Raw genomic sequence first — 20,985 nt, forward strand, 5'->3', positions numbered from 1 at the left:
TTAATCATATCTGACCAACTGACAACCTGAGCAGAGTTTCAAATTGATCTTAACGACCTCTGATTTACAATATGTCTGCTCTTGGGCGTAAGACAAAACCCCCGCAGCTCTATGGTATTTTCAGTTCAGTTGCCCCTTGTTAGTGCATGATTTCAAGTTGACTTCTGTTGGTGACAGAGTCATACATGATATGTCCAAAATGTAATTTGAGATATTGTTAAATATGTCTCTTTAATTTTCCCCCCTTCATTGATTCTTCCTTTGTGGAACCTTTCTACCAGCAGGAAAGATATATTGTCATGAGGCTCTAATCGAAGCTCAATTAAATACCATTCTGCTGATCAGTCAGTAGGGGATACCATATCAGTACAGCAGCTCCAGCAGCCAAGGTTTATCACTTAAATGATTAATGCAGTCTGTGTCTGTTTGCATCAACTGGTACAATTGCTGCACCTCAGGAATAATTTTCTTCACTATTTCTTTTAGGAGGTGAAAAATATTTACATGCAATGATTTAAAACTTGTGTTCATCAAACCCGCCTAATAAATTGTTTTCTTCATAGTTGTATCTATATTTGAGTATTTAATGTATGATCGTGCAATGAAAAGAAATTACAATGTAGACATTGTGTAGTCAGTTCTAGCAATAAGTACACTTCTTTTTAAAGTGAAACCAATGCGTAAAAACTACTGTTGACAGCTCTAGAGACCAAAGTCCTCCATTTATCATGTTCATAACCCCTGTGGATAAAAGAGAAGGAACAGCATCAGCCATGGCTGATCAAGCTTTGACACACTGCTTCACGAGAGTGCATCAACTCAGAACTGGAAGAACTCTCACTAATAGTAAGAGAGAAGTTCAGTCTTCATACCCATCCATTCTTCCACTCTTTGCTGAGAATGCTAGTAAGGGTGCCAGTTATTGCTAATTGTGGTCTGTGTTTTAAGATGTGGATAGCTGCATGCCAGGAATTGGGGTGTAATATATGTTAAAAGAACATTATATTCCATTTTTAACAAATATTTTTGAAAAACCTCTTGCTAGTGCATTAATGTCTTTGGAACTTCTGAACTGCTCCATCCAGTAACATCAGTTTGTTTTAGCAAAACTACAGCTGTGCCAATGTCGACTGATAATACAACAGTGCTGCAATGCTACTAACACTGTAGAGTTCTTTCTGCTTCTTCCAAGGAAAAATATCTGCAAATTACCTATTCTCTTCACAAGATCAAGAAATGAAGATACTACAGAAATGCCTTCTTTTTCCTATCTGAAGAGCCTGTGCACTTTGCAGCCTCCTACGTGTAGGTTACTAACACAGAAATCGGAAAAATGTTTTCATGTTTAGAGTAAATAATGCAGAAATGAGACTTCTATTGGGGGGAGGAGAATATTCTGATTTTGAAACTGTACATCTAAGTCACGATATCAGAGTTCCAAAAAAATTACTGAGACACTGGAAACCAAAACATGACCGAATAAATACAGTCCTAGCAAGGATGCAGTTTAGTTTAAGAAACAATGTGCTCCAGTGAGTAATGCATTTTAAGGGAGTGGTAATTTGCCCTGCCTGATATATTTCACAGTCCCAGGACACTGAGAGGAAATATCAGACACTGAGTTTATACTGTAAAACTATCCAGCAACACTTGTTTTCCAAAGGAATTACAGCCAAGTTGACTTGAGCTTCCTACAAGGCTGCCAAGAAGAGCCTGTGGTACAGTGTATAACAGTGGAAAGCCCTCTCTCACGGCTATTAGAGACCATTCATCTGGGAGCCTGGGAAAATGCCTCTGAGCTGCTGAGTTATCTGGAATAGCCTGGCAGGTGTTCACTTCCCAGGAAAATCTGGCACCTGCTTGGCTCTGCTACTGAATTGTGCAAAGTCTTCTCCAAAACCACAAGACAGGCCTAAGAAGGCCAAATGCACTCAAAACATTTTCATACCTGACACTCCTACATTTCTGATTGTACAGCTTTTCTTGCTGTTTTCCAAAATATCTAATTTTTTCTCACGGCTCAACCATTTTAAATTTCTGACATATTGTTTTGGATTAAAATTGCCCCTTTGATTTGAAAATACAACTTTTATATTTAAAATAGTTTAGTCCATGAAATATAAAAAATGTGAACTTGTTATATTAAATTGGAAAGGAAAAGTGATGTGTAGAATCTATGAATTCAGAACATTACATTGTTGCACAGATTAAATCCTAAATATAAAGCCTGAATTTTCAATATGCTGTATATTAATTTATAGAGATTAAGCTAATAACATTTACAGCAGATAGGGTTTTTCATCTTCAAAGTGTTCTACATACATTAAGTTAATATACTGAAAAGCAATGAGGTCTAACTTCTTAGCAACTATACTTCTTCATTCAGTATTATACCATCACATTAGTGAACGTATGTAAACTGAAGAGCCATGCTCATTCTGAACCTATTTTTTCGTCAATTTGTGTGTGTACCATGAAATTGATGTTTGCCAACATTTATTCATAAAAATCAAATCCTTTCAAGCCTAATTACGTTTAAGTTGACAATAGATCATGAACGAGGAGATGGGGACTACTTGCATTGAGTGAAGTTCTTCACATGCGGAAGTGTTTGCAGCATCAGATCCTATATATGTGCATTACGGCTGAGTTACAGTCACTAGGAGAAACATATTAAGGAATTTTCTTACGTTTGTAGACAGAAAATCTTACCCATTACATTGCATTAATGTAGCATTTTGCACTTAATTTTCTTGGCTGTCCCACCCTCCTCTCCAACACACACCGAGAATTGTTTAATATAAGAAGATGTATATTTTTATATAGTACAAATCGATACTCCACCCAAATGTCTCTGATTTAAGGATATTTATTTTGTATATTTTGATATGTGATGTTGACCATTTGTGTTTTAACAGTTATAAAACTTTAACTTTTTGACTCTCAATGTTTACTGTCATTAAATAATTATTGTTTTCTTTCCCCATTGCCTGTTTTCCCCCATAATTTCCCACAACTGTGAAAATTTAAATATATAAACAATAAAAAAGTTTTAGACCCGTAATTTTGCACAACTGTGAAAATATATATTGATATAACTCTAAAAATGTTTTAAAAATAAACATCAATATGTCAAAATGTCAAAATTATAAAAATTGGATTCTGTCAAGCCTAAACAAAATATGGTCAAAATGTAACTCGTGTTCTTTTTCTCCTCACTCCCCTCTTTCTTTGTTATTGTTAAGAATAGTACCATCCTTCCTGTCAGTTAAATTTTCTCCTGTGCATCCAGGCCACAACCAAATCTTGCCATGTTTTCCTTTATATAATTTCCAAAAAGGCAAACTTTGGGTTGCTCAAACAACTAAAACTCCATAATCTCCCCCCTTGATTATTGCACTCCTCTTCTCTGGCCTCTTTGAACATCCACACCGTCTCCTCCTTCTTATCCATGAAAAATGCAACGGCCAAGGTTATCTTTTTTGTCTATCACTTTGACCACTGCAGCCGCCACTGGCTTCCCTTCTCCCTCCAAATCAAGTTCTACCTTCCTTCCTGACCTTAAAGGCACTTTACAACTCAGACTCTCTCCCTTACTGCCTCCATTTGCCAGCAATGCGAGCCTCAGATGCCTACTTGCATACTCCTCTCACTGCCTACCCCTACTGCCACCCATTACACATGGAGCAATCTGCCTGAACTGCTCCTTTAGGCTACTACCTTCTCCCCTTCAAATGCCTTCTCAAGATCCACTTCCACTAAAATAAATCAGACAATGTGTCACTGGTTAGAGGCTGTGGACCAGGTGGGGAAAGTCAGTATTTGTGTAATTAACGGGAATATGTATGTCAATGATTGTCTTCCTCAACTTTTGTACACCTCATGTCAGCTTAGAGCCCAATTCAGCAATCACTTAGGTACGTGTGTAGTTTTACTTGAGTGAGCAGTCTCACTGAAAATGATGAAACACAAAATGCTGTCAAAACCACAAAGTAAAAAAGATGAAAAAAATATTTTCACCTAAAATCTCTTTCACTAATAGTTATCTTTAGGATTACTTGTAACAAAAGGCATGGAAAAGAGATAAGACAGAAGTGGTTTCTAGATTTATGTTGTCTATTAAGAACATTCCACTGAAGCATGTGCAATCCATGCAACAGAGCTAATGAAAAACAAAATGAAACTGATTAGAAATGGACTAAAACCAAAGCTGAGACTGAACATTCTGTTTTCATTGTCCAGGCTGAGTGAAGTGTCACAAATAGGCTAAAAGAATAAACTGTGAACAGCAAATTACAATTAAATTATTGGATTATTAGTAACACATTTGCTTTAAAAATGTATATATACAATTATAGATAGAATATTTTAACTTGACACTACATCCTTTAAACCAGAAGAAAATTTCTTTTTCACTGAAACAGCTTAAAAAAGCCAAATGGATTTTTTCTTAAAAAAACCCCAAAAAACTGTGTTACTAAAGAACCTTCCCCAGGGAATGACCTTGCATTCCAAGTTCCAATCCAAGGAAAGGTTTAGGGTTTAAATAATTTCAAAAAAACAGGATTCATAGTGGAAGTACTTAAACCTGAAGTATAATCACAAACAGCAAGTTAGTTTTGTATAATTTCCATACCAAGCCAACATTTCTGTGGGCATAATTTAGTGCCTGCAATGAAGAACAGTCTATTTAGCACCTGTAATGTATGGGAAAGCATTAATCCAGCAGGTGGAAAACTGTGAATTCAAGTCATTGCACCTCCCCCACCCGCCACAAAAGACGATGACTTCTAATTTAGAAAATTAGGACTAACATATTTCTCATCTACATAGCATGAGGTGAGGGGAGGGAAGGAAGGGAACCCTAGATCTAAGGGAATGGGATAAAAATCTGTTCTAACATGCTTTTTTCTGGTGAAAGTAATTTACAAAAATTGTGATTTAACACCAGTTTACATGACATGATGACATATTAGGGATTAAAATATAAACCACACCTGTTATAATGATGAAGAACTGAGAGGAGACTGTGTGTCGATTACAAAATTGTTCTAGTGCCTTGAATGCAAAGAAGGAAATACCCTTATGTTTATTAGCCACCGCTATGAATTTCCAAACTGTTGTCAGTATTTGAATGGTTTCTTGCAACGTGTTAACTCTTTATGCTTAACAATCTAGCTGTGACACTCCGATTCCCCTTCCTAGACCTGAAGAAGAGTTCTGTGGAGCTCGACAGATTGTCTCTTTCATCAACAGAAGTCGGTGTTGATATTATCTCACCCACCTTGTTTCTGTCAGTATTTAAATGCAGTTACAACTCAACTATATGACAAAGCCCAAATTCCTTACCTGTGTATTCCAAATAATGGACCAGATCCTTAGCTGGTAGAAATTAGAGTAACTCCATTGACTTCAATGGAGCGACATCAATTCACACAAGATAAGGATCTGGCCCAGCGTGAGTTGTCATACTATCCAAAAAGTGACTTTTTGCATTTCTCTTTACAATCTCATCTAAGGAGGGAAAACAGAGATGATATAGAAGAGAGGACATAACCAATCCAGAAACTGGAAGTCTGAACAAGTCAAACAAATGTCAATATTACATCAGTTCAAACAAAAATACACTTGCTTTTTATGTATCTTATCATTTAAGTTGTTGACGTTAGTTTAATTGTTAAAAGAGATTTCTAAACTGTGAGTTAGTGTTGTGAGCCTGACTTTGGTTTCCGCAATAGAAGATAAATACTTCTGTTAATTAAAAGGATAATAAAAAAATATTCTGCAAATAAACAAGCATGAGATTGCCAGCTTCCATTCTTTTTCCTCTAAAGCTAGATTTATCAATTTAAATCTCTTTGCTTTGCATGGATTTGTTTAGTGAATTAAAAAAACCCAGACATTTCTTTCAAATTAATGTTCTAAATGATAAAAGAAATTACATTTATTATTTGCCTTTATGGCACTGCTGGAATTTACTAAATCCTATTAGTGTGTCCACAAAGGATCCACAAATTGTTTTTTCACTTTTCAAGTGATGAAGAGCTTTGTCTAAATTTGTACCAGTTTTACTAAATTTTAGTTATTTACTTTTTTCAATAAGTATTTTACAAATTAAGGCCTGGATACCGCACTCATATAGTTATCTTTACACAAAGTCCCTGTGAGATCAATAGGAATGATATTCACAGTGTATAAAGTTAAGCACATGTGTAAGTCTTAGCAAGAGAGACCCCTAAAATACAGACACATGGAAAGTCTGGCCCAATCCTGCAAACACAAACATACATAACTGTACTCACATGAATGAAAAGCCAGTGGAACTACTCATGTGAGTAAAGTCTGAAATGCCCATATATTTTTCCCAGGTCAGGTTCTTAGTCTATCTCAGTCAACCTTTCAGTTAAGTACTGCAGCAAAATTTTCTAAGCATAGGAAAATAAAGGTTACATGATGGGTAATGAAAAAAATAAATTAGAAAAAGGATTTTTTAAACCTAAAAATGCTACATTTTCTCTCTACCTCTGTCATATGGCAATGCAGTTTAAGAAGAAGAGAAAGCTAAGCAGAATATTGCTGTATATCATAGTAACCTAGAAAATAAAAGATACCGCTTGTCTTGCAACAATATAAAGTGTGCCTGAAACCACCTCCTGTGACAATTAAAGTAACAAGAGCCTCACCATTGAACAAGCATTTTTAAAACAATTTTCTTCCTTGCAAATTTAATTTGCTTGGTTTGTTTTTTAGGGGACTGCTGGTGGTGGTGGTTTGATGTCATTTTTACACTGGTGCTTTTAGGGACACACAGGGTTAAACATGTGTAAAATAAATTTTCTCAGTTTAAAGAGCAAAAAACAACACATTTAGGAAACCAGACAGCTAGCGGGTCAAAACATTACACTTCCAGGTCAAGCTTCTGGTTGCAATTAAGTAAAATTCCTACAAGCATTTCTAGGGAAATCATTTTTCTTGCAGGTTTTTTTAATCCCTGCTTTCTTGCTTACATTGTAACTACAGCACTTTCACTCTCTTTAGCAATATAGAATACCTGTGTATCTGAAGATTTTATACGAGCCTGAAATGACATTTTAATCTAAAAATTAAACCCTCTCAATTTTTCCATCTGAGTCTCATTCATTTAAAGTTGAACTAATTTAAGAAAATTAGATAAATTTATTAAAGGGAAACCATTAAACCGAAATCTAGTCTATTTAAAAACAAACATTAAAAAGCTTTTCTCAGGAGCCACACCTCCCCCTTTTGACCTCCTGCAGTATTTGTGATTTCAGTCATATTTTTCTTATTCAAAAAAATGTTTTTCTCTCCCTTGCAGCTGTGTGAAAGACCCACTCGAACAACAGTAGAAACTGACTGAGAACCCAATCTTGCAAACACGTATGCACAGCTTAACTTTAAGCACATGAGTAGTCCAGCAAGACTACTCAGATCCTTAAAGTTAAGCATGTGTGTAAGTGTTTGCAGGACTGGAGCTTAACTGACCTACTATACAAGAGAGTGAGTGTTCTTGTCAAAAGTAAAAACAAAAATGAAACTGTAAAAATAGACAAATATGTTTTATCTAATTTATTTTTTAAATAGTAATCTAGGTGCTACCTGTAGCAATAGTAGATACATTGATTTTAGACTTAAGTATCACTTTCCAATTGATGGTGTCCTTTTAAAAGAAAAAAAAGGATCTTTTAAAAAGTCCAAACAACTTTTTTTCCTTTTCCTTAGGCCATTATTTATTTAGGGTTAGATCATATGAGGTGCTGTTTTCAACTCCCTTTGAAGTTGAGGGAACTCGAGGGTACTTAGCAAATTGTAGAAACACCCAGCACTGCACAGGCACTATTACACTATGTCACAAACCTCGTACAATACAGATGCACAAATTCAAGAAAATGAATATTCACAATTGTAGCTAAAAAGTTTAGAGGTGCCTCAGTTGTACTGCTTGAGCTGGAACAAGGGTTTCCTAATTCTTTTGGCAACAACTTCTTAAGATCAAATTAAAGTTAGTAATTTATGGAGTTAATATAAATGCCATAATTTCATTTGATAAATTACCAAGACTATAAAATTATGGTTTCTAGTAACTGCTTGGCTAACAAAGGGAAAATGAACAAGCTATTTATATATCATAAATAACTCAAATTGGGACGTAGCATTTTATCTGATGTTAAGTGTAACAGATGATTAGTACAGAATCTCCCTCTTGTTTCTATCAAGTTATTGAGCTGAGATGCTAACCAAGTGGAATTTGCCAAAACAAAAGATTTCTTGGACTTATATAAACTATATTTGCTTTTACTCCAAAAAACAAAAATGTTTAGCATTAGCAGTGCTGTGCATTCAGACTTGCACTCAACCTGCCTGCATTGTTATTGAAATCAGGGCCAACAGTGAATGTTGAATATGTGAATGATGAATATACCTGCAACTGTGTTCAAGGTTGTTGAGCATAATTTTCTCTTGCATTATCGTCTCAAACTTGCTTACATTTTAATGATCAAACATTAAGTCAAATTTTGTCTGAAGAAGGGAGGATTATATGAGAGTTTTTGCAAAGAAGAAGAAATTGGGGCTGTGTTGTTAGTCTGAGTGGCATCCTGGAAAGAGCAAGAAAAGGGAGAAGAGGATTGCCTATGGGATAGGTCAACATACGACTGTTGTAAAGGGTGAGGATGGAAGACACGGTTGAGCTCCTGACTTTGCAAGTATAATCAAGCTCTGGCAAAACTTTTATTGCTCAGCTGCCCATGACTGATATTTGGTTCAGCATCAGTTACCAGGGCACTAGGAAGGAGGTGTGGCTACACTGGTTGCAGCTGACATTCAATCCAGAAGATTTTTCATGACAATATGGGATTTCAAAAGTGTGTCCAATTCACATGAAAATTCTAGGATGAAATTAGAATGAAATTAGTATTGGTGGGTAGTTGCTCCATTAAACCTCAGAATCCTTGGTGAACTAGTTGTGTCATTAACCACAGTTATCTTACAGTCACTAAGATTGATTGTCCTCTGGATGACTTCAATATCCATGTGGATGTCATCTCTTCAGGATCAGCACAGAAGTCGTGATCAGCAGACTTATTTCAGATGTTGGTGTATGTCAACCCCAATGGCTGAGTGAACTGTAGGAGGATCATTACAACTGTATTTACAGTATGTGACATAAGGGTTTGTGGTCACTGTTGCAATACATAACTGACATACTGAATATCAAATTTTGTACCAAGAAATACACTCAACCCAACCATGAAGCATGTCAGGAACACACGGCTATCACTTTACAAAACAACATGAATTTCAATACATTCATCCAGAACACTGTGATGATCTGGGACAACCAAGTAATCAAACAAAAAAACATGACTTGATTATGGTCTCATTTACACAATTTTACCTTAGTGCAACACCAACGATTTCAACTAAGTTACTCTTAGGGGTACATCTACACTGCAAGCTTCTTTCAGTGGCGTGTAGTGTATTTACCCACATAGCAGCTCCCCAGCACAGTCGCCGTGTAGCCAGTGAGCCATGGCGTAGGCAAATAAAGACACACCTGAAGGGTGTGGATATGTACGCGAGTACATATCCTACATGGCTCTCTAGTCGCCCAAACTGCTTCCTGCCTACACTGCTGTTTTTTTAGCAGGGCAGCATCCCGCTGCCTCCCTGCTGCTGGAGTCTTTCCCCATCACAGGAAGAATCTGGCAACGGGGAAAAGCTCTGGCACAAGAAAGGCAACAGGGAAAGGTTCGGTCAGCTCCCTGCTGCTGGAGCCTTCTCCCATCACAGGGAAAGACCCCAGCAGCAGGGAAAGGCTCTGGCAGGGGACTTCCCCACTGCCTCCCCTGCCAGAGCCTTTCTTTGCCACAGTGAAAAGCTCCAGCAGTGAGGAGCTGCTGAAGCCTCTCATCACTGCTTTCATCAACTTGGGAAGCTAGCTACACAACAGTGTGTATGCAGCCTGCTTTTCACTCCAGGTGTAGCTACTCCAACACTGGTTTGTAGTGTAGAGGTAGCCTAGATTTACACTGATGTGAGAGCAGAATCCAGCCCATATTTTGGCCAAAAGGGACTTTGGCCCACAGATCTAGTTACCTGATAGTTCTTTTAAAAACTGCACCTCAGAGTCACAGAATCCATGGAAAAACATTTGAAGAATGAATTAACAAAAGTCTAGCATACCGTGCTCTCAGAACCACCACTTCCTCTTTGACATTTTAGACATTCTTTCTAATGCAAGGTACTCAAACATCCTTGAAATGCTGAACCCAGGATTTGAGGAATGCTTAGAGCAGAGATCCAGAGTGCCATGTTGTTAGTGGATGGAAGAAGAGATGTTGAAACATGAATAAAACCACACATGGTCTCAAAATCAAACTTATTCAGCAGAAAATTCCATTTAAGACACTGGCAGAAGTAATACTGAATAAACTGAATTAAAATGCTTTGTAGTGGAATATACTGTAATGATGATTTGTTACTCACATTTTGTGGTGCCTTATGTTTAATTGGGTCTGGAAGAAGGTACCAAGTAGATTAAATATCGTTTTGGGAACTGACATTCTTCACTAACCAAAATACCTGATACCAAGAGATTACGGGAGTTTTAGAATCTAAACGGAGTACAGAAAAAATCTTTTCAAGAGCAACAGCTGTTGAAATGAGAAATCATACAACCCATATAAGAGTCAATAAGAAACATTAGGGCCAGATATTCAAAATCACTCAGCAGCCACAACTTGGACAGATTTTCAAATGTGTTCAGTTCCCACTTAGACAAATGGGTACTGAGTTCTTCTGAAAATTCAGCCATTCATTTATACGGCTAAATGGGAGCTGCTGAGCTATTTTAAAGTCTGGCTCTGAAAGTTTTAGATCAGTGAACTGGCCAATTGCTTCTGGCCAAATCTGATAGATGACTGAGAAGACAGGATCATACTAGATACTTATGATTATTTCTAAATACCTATGCTTATCCGTATTGAACTATTACCTAGTTTTTTCTATAGAGAGAGATCTTTTGCTGCTAATATTTCTAATGTTTGTGTGAAGATATATATACACACACACACACACACAAATTTTCTTGTAATTATCTTTATCTTGTAATTTTCTTTATCTTCATTTTTTTTTATCTTAAAAATACACAAAAAAAGGAAATGGAGACGACACATAGTAAATAGAAGGAAAGGGTTTTCTGGTGGATAGCAGATAGACATTGTTTAACAGTCAGTGTTAAGGCTGTTTTTAGAACTTTAACTCCAAACTACCTTTCTTTGTCACGTTTATTCATTTTAAAAAATAAATACAGTATTTTTTAAATGAAGTGATATTGGTTTTAAACATTAACCATCTGAAAGATCCTATCTGGGAATATCTTTAGGTTGTGGGATTTTTAAGTTTTTTTAAGCATTTAAAAACCACAACAATAAATGTCTGCACTTTGTTATTTTTCCATTTCTTTCATAGGCTCTTTGAACTACACTCCTTTATTGCTTCAGCTAGTCAGAATTACAAACTTGGCAAACACTACATGAATGGGAGAAGCAGGAGATGGGCCTTCAGAGTTACACCTGTTGAAGTGTGAACAAGGAAGTAAATGGTCACAGAGCTCAGGAAGTGGCCCATTTGCGGTTTTCTACCTTTTCCCCTAAACCCTGTGTCTTGCACCAGTCAAATTTAATGCCACTGCCATGTCAGGGGAAGGGATCACCAAGTGTCTTCTGAAGGAGAAGGGATCAAATAAAAATGATGATACTGCCAGTTCTACTGCAGAAAGGCTGACGATTCTGCCACCACCTTATCCACATCCTGTTGCCATGGAATTAGAGAAGGTTCTGCTGCTAAAGACAAGCACAACAGCCCATTTCTCTGGGAAGTGCTATAGGTGAGATTTCTCTCACTGGAACCACTGGAGAAGGTACTGAAACAAACTGTACAGAGAGCTAAGCAGCGTCTGGGGATGAATATTCTATCTTGGCCCATCTCTCAAGGTAGCAGTTCTGGTGGCCAGTTCTAATTTGAAGGTAGGTTGGGCTTGGCTGGGGAAGGACTATGAATTACCTGTGAGAACTGCTGTGACAAGTGTTTGGTCCTAGCAAGTGATTTACATTTTCAAATCGATCCTTGCAACAAAACGGGCAAATTATATATATTTTTCTCTGTGTGTATGTCATACACAAAAGTTTAATTGGATAAGTTCATGAGTTTCACTGGGATTCCACAGAGAGCCAAATTGTGCCTGAAACTTCTTGTGCAGAGGGGCACTTAATACTCAACCCAGTGCTGAAGGGGAGGTCAGAAATTTCTATGTACTGTTCTTCTCCCTATGCCAGATAAGGAGTTCCTTCCATGGGGGAGGAGCAGACTGAGAGGGTCAAAGCATGCGCCTCTCCCACTATTCATACTATGAAAGCCTCATCTAGGGTTGGGAAATTCCAGGGTCACCTGCAGATGGAGAACGCCCTGCAAAAGAGCTGATGTAGTGGAAAGAAACAAGGCAATGCAGATCTTTGGGATCTCGGGACTGAACCTTCAGCTTCTTCTTTAGGGGTCAACCCCTAACTTTCAATGGCAGACAATTTAGTAAACAGTAAAATGGAGTTCTAGTACCCTAGAAGCATGATCAAGATCCCTATCCTTTCTAAACTACTACAGTGCTCTCATGAAAGAAAATGGAACACCACACACTGGAGTTTCTAGATCAAGCCATTATCCCACAACTCCAGCCTACTCGCTAACAGGTTGGGGTATTTTTGCATTTTGATAAAGCAGCGGATTTAAATGAACAAAAGGAAGCACTTCTTCATACAACACACAGTCAAGCTGTGGAAATTGTGAAAGCCAAAAATATAACTGTGTTCAAAAAAGAATTAGGTAAGTTAATGAAGGATAGGTCCATCAATGGCTATTAGCTAAGATGGTCAGGGACGCAACTCCATGCTCTGGGTGTACCTAAACCTCCAATTGCCAGAAGGTGGGACTGGCTGATGGGATGAATCACTCAAAATTGCCCTGTTCTGCTCATTCCCTCTGAAGCATTTGGCACCGGCAACTGTCAGAAGACAGGATAGTGGGCTAGATGGGCCATATGTTTGATCCAGTATGGTTATTCTTATGTTCTTCTGTTGTTTAAATATTTCTAAAATAACTTTTGTATCATCCTTGCTCCCTTCCTACCTCCCGCAAAACAAAATAATTGGGAAGCAGGTTTTCTGAAGTCAGTGGGAGTGGGTATGGGTGTCAAAAATCAGGCTAATCAAAAGGTAGTTACAATCTTAACAACACAATAGCTACCATGTTTCTGTACTAATCACAAGATTCATTTAATAAGCCCCCAAAACTGCAAATCTTAAAAGCTATGACAAAGAACTGAACAGAAACCTAAACTGGCTCAAATCCTGCTAATCTTACTCGTGGGAGTATGTCCAGTGAAATTGATGGGACTACACCCATGAATAAATCAAGCGCAACTGGTCTTTAATTATTATATAAAAAGAATTACTCTCACCTCTACCCTATAACACACAAACATAGAATCAATAATGCTCAAATCAGGTGAGATCATCAGTTGAAAAAGACCCCAAAGAAAACTCATCATCACTAATTACTAAGTTTTTGCTACATTTAATATGCTACAGCACTTCAGTGTAGACACTACCTACGCCGATGGGAGATTCCCAGCATAGGTAATCCACCTACCCAAGAGGTGGTAGCTGGGTTGACAGAAGAACTGACAGACAGAATTCTTCTGTCAACCTAGCACTGTCTCCACGGGGACTTAGGTCAGCTTAACTGCGCCGATCAGGGGTGTGGATTTTTTACACCCCGAGCGACAGTGTTATGCCGACCTAATTTTCTAGTGTAGACCAGGTCTGAGTGTAACCAGCCTTCAACTTTTTAAATTTTTCTTAACATCTGTTACTAGTGTTCAGTGGCTAAGTTTCTGTTATACATAAATCTCAAGGGGTACTGCAAGTGTTGCTCTAAATTCCCAGCACCAGAACACACAAGCTTGGGAAAGTAAAGTTCAAATGCAAACTGCAAAAAAGTCTGAATAGATTCAGAAATAAAGAAATGAATGTTGAATAATTTTAAAGCCCAAATACAATTTTCATCATATTTTGAAGTTGGACAACAGCAGTTTAGACTTTATTAGTAAACAGATTTTCTCGTTATTTATCTATAACTCTGTAACCATATTCAGTGAAAAAATACACTTATTTTAATCAGAAACATGCAGTAAAATGCAACATCCTAGGTACTAAGGGTATTGATGTACTAGCAATACCTAAGACGTATTTACTAAGAAATATAATCCAGGGAACACATGGAAAAGTGGCACAATTATTACAAACATTCAGGTTAGGACTTTCAAAGGATCCTAAGGAAGTTGAGCACCTAAACCGCACAGAAATTAAGTGGGTGTCTAATTCCCTTAGGCTCATTTTTCCCCCATGTACTGTACATTACTAAAACTTATATCGTTATTACATGAAAACATAGAGTCTCTGAAGTGCCTTTCAGAAGAAGTTGGGGGATATTGATCACTATTCAACATTGCTATAACCATATACAAAAACCGATCCTTGACCCAATGAGCTCACAATCTAAGGACAGTCAGACAAGTAGACTGAAGTTAGCGGGAATAGAAAACAACATTTAAAAAAACCCACCTTCAAATATATATGTCAACAAGATTCTCAGTAAGCAGCATAAAAGAAGTGGCTCTTCAAGAGGGACTTAAGGGCTCTTCAAGAGGGTTCTTGCAGATGAGCTCAGGGAAATTATGCTACTCATGGGGGCTGCGAAAGGTAGAGTGGTCAACCTTAAAAGTTTACCAGTTTTGACTGAGATTCAGGTTACCTCAACATTTTCAGTATTTCCTATCCTGGTATCTTGCATAGTGCCAATACTTAGGTAATGCTATTTAATTATCTAGAAAAGACTCACTGGACCACCTCCATTTGTGATCATGTAACATCTTGGGAGAATTACAGCAATTCCTTACATGGAAAAGTAATATTAGGAAAGTGTTCCATAAGTGGGTTGGAGTCATGTGACCAGCCAGCTCTCCACAGACCACAGTTTGGGAACTACTGATCAAAGACAACTGGCAGCTTTTAAAGAGCAACCACAGGATGAGGAGCGGGAGGCCAGGAGTGAGAATTTTATTCAATTTATTACCAAAAGAAAAAAGCCCACACACTATTAAAACGGGAAACATTTCCCTCTTCTGGAAAGAGAGCCTGAAATACCAGCTATGTTTTTCTGCATTTTGGGATTTTTTCACACATTATAAAAGAAAGATTTTTTCTAAAACAAGATATATTTATTCCTCTCAAATTCGTTGCTAGCCTGATTTTCAGTTAAAACCCCAAGAAATTGACATCCAAATCAAAGTGGAAAACATGCATATATCAGACATACAAACAAATATAAAATATTAAGAAATAAACAACAAATAAAACCACTCCATCAAAATATTTTTAAGAATCCACTAGCATAAGGGGGAACAATTATTGCTTATGTCTAGGAGCAGCCATCTCCACTGACAGAAGCAAAGTAGATTAAATGGATTGGCACAACAAAATGCTGAACAAACTCACCAAAGCTTTGAGTTTGCAATCAGCTCTGCACAGGTGTCCCTGCGTCCACGTGGAGCCCCATTTGACTTAAGTGGGGTTCTGCATAGATGCAGAGGTCTATCCAGCCTCATGAATCTGATTACAGGATCTGGGCCTATAGGATCATTTGAAGTACAGTCACTGCACAGTATTGCATTTAAACAGGAGTAAAAGTCAATTAAGGTCTGCAGGATTGGGCCATAAGTCATTAAATGATAAATAGGGCTACAATTATCCCTCTGAGAAACAAGAAACTCAAGCAGCTAAAACCCACAGTTTGAGAAATGTTGAGGCATTGTGAAGACGAGTATCAAACAAACTTCACCTCCTGTGGTAGCAATAGACACTCTTAACTGATCGCAAGTGAGAGGAATTTAAAAGGGATACTGTCTAAAAGATTTTAAGAAGCAAAAAAGATGAAATTGAGATGTGAGAGCAGAATGCTTTGGAAGAATCTTTTGGATGCACCTTTGTCTTTATTATGCTGGTTGATTTCACATTTCCTGGGCATTTGCAGGAGGTTAAATAGAGGAGGTAGGATCTCATATAGAAGGAGAGATAAAAGATGAAGTCAGGAGTTTGGATGTCATGTGACATCCTGTTGTCATTGCATTTGGAATTGCTCTACTGCCACACATACTGGAAAGCCCCTACCTTTTTAACCCCCCCACAACTTTTTGAAATACCTTTTCCTTGTCCAGCTTGGAAAGCACACCTCTATCTGTGCTCTGTTGTTGTGCACAACTGCCCAGCTGACTATGCCTGCTAAATGCTCCAAACACATTATGCCTGCTAAATGCTCCTTCTGCCTGGAGGAGACAGGAGATATTGGATCTCCTGGGCCTGTGTGGAGAAGAGCCTGTGCAAGCACAGGTATGGACTAGCCAAAGAAATACTGGCATCCACGAGCAGATTGCACACTCAGAGGGGGATCAGACTAGATGATCCTTGCGGTCCCTTCTAACCCTAGGATTCTATGGAGAGGAGAGAGGCACAGGAAAAGGAGAGGTAGATGAGAGTACATAATGGGACTTCTCCATCAGCAAACTCCGCTGCTGCAGACAATTGTGAACCTCCAGATTCAACAATCCTGAGTTTGACTCCCATTGCAGTCTGTGGAGAACTGCTGCACAGTACCTCCCTACACCACCCCTTCTCCCCCAGCATTCAACATGGCCTCTGGGCCTGCACGCTTACCCCTACCACTATACACTGGGGGAAAGCCTGAACAACAATAGCTTCCCATATACTGACCTGTGGGAACCACAGTTGATGTACGTGTAGCTACAATGGACATTAATGTTCCCTCCTCTTGTTTATTTATTAAGATTCCTCAATAGTTTTAAGTTAAAATGCATTTCACTTAAGCTCTTCTGAGATTATTTTGGAGCTGTTTTTGTAAGCAAATAAAACTCTTTTGTTTTAAAAGTGATTCATTTTTATTAGTTTACAACATATGGTGCATAATGCCTGATGACAGTGAAAGCAGTGGTCTTGTACACTCACAACCCACAGGCTCAGTGCCAAACAGTGTAATTGTCACAAATGTACAGTAAGCACCCCAACATTTATAGGTGTACTGTCAGTGATATATGCACAGATGTGCAGCAAGCACCACACAGTTCCTAACAGGCCCCCAAACTGCAGCGCCAGGTTGAGCACACTGTGGCTCGTTGTTAGAGTGCTCTTTCAAAGCCTCCCTAAGCCATGGAGCTCCTTGTTGAGCTTGTCTGATAGCCCTTGAGTTGGAATGTTCAAACTCAGCAGAAAGCCGCTCCACCTCTGCCCTCCACCCTTGCGGCAATTTCCCCGCCTTTTCTACAGAAATATGCAGGACACAACAGGCAGCTATAACCATTGGAATATTTCTCACACCGAGATCCAATATGGTGAGTAAACAACATCAACGCCCTTTCAATCTACCAAAAGCACATTCAACTGTCATTGTGCACCTGCTGAACCTGTAGTTCAGAGGTGGGAAAACTTTTTGGCCTGAGGGCCACATCGGGGTATGAAACTGTATGGAGGGCCAGGTAGGGAAGGCTGTGCCTCTCTAAACAGCCTGGCCCTGGTCCCCTATCTGCCCCCTCCCACTTCCTGCCCCCTGACTGCCCCCCTGAGAAGCACCGACCCATCCAACCCCCCCTTCTCCTTGTCCCCTGACTGCCCCCCACCCAGGACCCCCCACCCCTTACTGCTCCCCTGGGACCCCCCCCCCCATCAGTGATTGGTAAAAGCGGAGCACAGTGATAATACCTCACAAATTATGTAAGCTGGGTCTGAAGTTAAGAGATAATAACTCCACTTATACTTTTATAGAAAGCCCCGTTCTTAATGGGCCAAATTTTCCAAGATGCAATTTTTGTGAGTGGCTGACTTGCATGCACTAAACTCCTGATGTGGGCATGCTAGTGAGGTTTATGAGCTCAATGCCCATCTTGCACATCTCTGGGCATGCAAACTGGATGTGGGTGAGGGGGGGAGGAATGGGGAGGGACTTTATCTTTGTAAGTCTATCACACTGCATTTTTCTCTTAAAAAATAAGATAAACCAAAATCAAACACTTTTGGATGTTAGACCAAACACAGGAAATAGAGAGTTTACTCTGAAGCCAATGACTAAAGACTAAATTAAAGCTTACTTTGGCAGATAATTTACACTGGCCATTTGGGAGGGGCAGAGAAATTGTTCAAACAGAAGGAAGAATAGGAAGAACTTGCTTGTTTTGGCTACTTTCTCCCATTTTTCCATTCTCTGTCCCATTTTTCTTTCTTCTCTTCTTGTGTGTAACACCCACAGATTTCCTAATGAGATGGTATACGACCCACCACGCACTACTGTGTGGGTGTAAATGAAAGAGCTGTGTAAATTAACAAGTAACTTGCATAGATATTTTACTTATGTGCCACAAAAAGGGAAGGCAATATATACCTCCATAATATTAGCTGATGATTTTCTCCTTGAAGTATCCAAGGTGGCCATTTTAACAATGGATTCCCCTCTGCTCCGTAGCCCTAAGAGGCAGGTCCGGACTGCCAATCAAAGAAAGGTAGCTTGGCTCCCACTTCTGGGGAAATCCCCAATTATAACATTTTTCAGCTTCAGAAGCTGTTTAGGAACGTCTATTAACCTGATTACAACACAACATGAACTTTCCCTGAAATACAAAATATACAGAGAAATGTGCAAAACCAGTCGTTATGACACTAAGGACTGTTCAGATTGTGAAGTACTCATTTCCTGGATCTTGTGTGCAGTGACTTATTCTGAAGGGCTGCAGTTCCTTTCTGAAGAAGCCAAAGATACAATATTTTTATCATCTATTAACTAAAGCTTTTATTGCCTTGTTTAAGTGCTGGTAACTGGTAAAGTGTAAAAGTTACCGGGCTGTGGATCTTCTGAATAGCGCTCTCCTTATGAGATGGGTTCTGATTGCCCTCGTGAACATTCACACATGCCCTTGTTTCTTTCCCAGGTGTACTGGCTTAGTGAAGAACATATGAATGCTGGACTTAAGCAAAGGACTTCATTTTCTCAGAGTGCGGTATTGAGGCGCCACATACAGAGCTCCCAGCTCAAATGTTTAAGGCAGAGAAGGACGTAAAAAGATGGCTTGGTAAGGACATTCAACATCAAGTCAAGTTTCCATGGTTCAAACCTGTGGAATTTTCTTTTTTTACATTTATTTATTTTCCATCTATCATTAATTTAGTGGCAATTAATCCAGCAAGGTGAATGGGATGATAGTTCTGGCTAATCCAAAATCCAGAGCCTCCAGGTTTAGAATGGAGTCATTCATGTTACTGATGACTTCTTTTGATGTATTTGCCTTTGGGGTGTTTGTTATCAGGGGAAATGTAGACAAGACACATAGATGATCAGTTTGCCAGGGCTGGAACAGTGTGTCAGTTTTCTAATTAAAAGGTTGCTTTATATTAACACCTCACAAATGCGTCAGCCTTTCAGGCTTCATATATACTCTCAGATTAACAAATTATACAAGATACCTGCCTGCACATCTGAGAACAATTAAATTTATTTTCACACAATTATTTTTAAACACACTTTATTCAGGCAGTTAACCTTTTTAAAAAAATATATAAAAAATGTTTCTAAGTGGGAAAAGACATTCCTTAGCAGGATTTTTTTTTTAAATGGTATCCGTTTCTTTTTTCATAAGAAAATTCCATTTGTTTTCTCAAAACCAGAAATATAAGAGGATCTAAAAGTTCACATGCTTTATAAACATTGCACAGTTCACTCTTTTAGGAGGATAAGTTAAGGTTCCCAACTTGCAGGAAAGGCTTTTAAAAAAATCTTTACTGGCCTCCGGCATTTTCTACTCATATTCTATTTTGTACTTGTGGGAAAAAAATAGTCATGTCATAGCAAGCTAGTTCCCATGTATTCCTAACATATTTTTATAAGGCTTCTACAATCATTTGCTGCCCTAATGAGCCACTAAAACTGTGTTTAATCTTTGCTGTGCTTAATAAAAATATATGTTCATATTAATATTCATAACAGTAATTGCACTGGTACTGCAAATAGGGAGGAACGGGTTGGGAATTTGAAAGTGGAGGGCAGCTTGGGTGAAAAGTGATCACAAAATGGTAGAATTCATGATTCTAAGGAATGGTAGAAGGGAAAACAGCACAATAGAGACAATGGATTTCAAGAAGGCAGACTTTAGCAAACTCAGGGAGTTGGTAGGTAAGATCCCATAGGAAGCAAGTCAAAGGGAAAAAACAGTTCAAGAGAGTTGGCAGTTTTTCAAAGAGACATTATTAAGGGCATAAGAGCAAACCATCCCACTGTGTAGGAAAGATAGGAAGTACAGCAAGAGACCACCCTGGCTTAACCAGGAGATCTTCAATGATCTGAAACTCAAAAAATAGTCCTACAAAAAGTGGAAAATAGGTCAAACGACAAAGGAGGAATATAAACAAATAACACAGTCATGTATGGACAAAATTAGAAAGGCCAAGGCACAAAACTAGATTTAAGTAGCTAGAGACATAAAGGGTAACAAGAAAACATTCTACAAATACATTAGAAGCAAGAGGAAGACCAAGGACAGGGTTGGCCCATTATTCAATGGGCAGGGGGGGAGGAAATAGTAACAGAAAATGTGAAAATGGCAGGAGTGCTAAATGACTTTTTTTCCCCAGATTTCACCAAAAAGGTTAGTAGCGACTGGACATCTAACATAGTGAATGCCAGTGAAAATGAGGTAGGATCAGAGGCTAAAATTGGGAAAGAACAAGTTAAAAATTACTTAGACAAGTTAGATGTCTTCAAGTTACCAGGGCCTGATGAAATACATCCTAGAATACT

General features: G+C 38.5%; 1 protein-coding gene across 1 annotated transcript in view; it reads right to left on the minus strand.

Moving 5' to 3' along the window:
* SLX4IP (SLX4 interacting protein) overlaps positions 1–20,985 on the minus strand; it is a 137,221-nt gene that overhangs the window by 44,954 nt on the left and 71,282 nt on the right. The window lies entirely within an intron of this gene.

This window comes from Natator depressus, chromosome 3, assembly GCF_965152275.1.
Source record: "Natator depressus isolate rNatDep1 chromosome 3, rNatDep2.hap1, whole genome shotgun sequence".
Classification (NCBI taxonomy): domain Eukaryota; kingdom Metazoa; phylum Chordata; order Testudines; family Cheloniidae; genus Natator; species Natator depressus.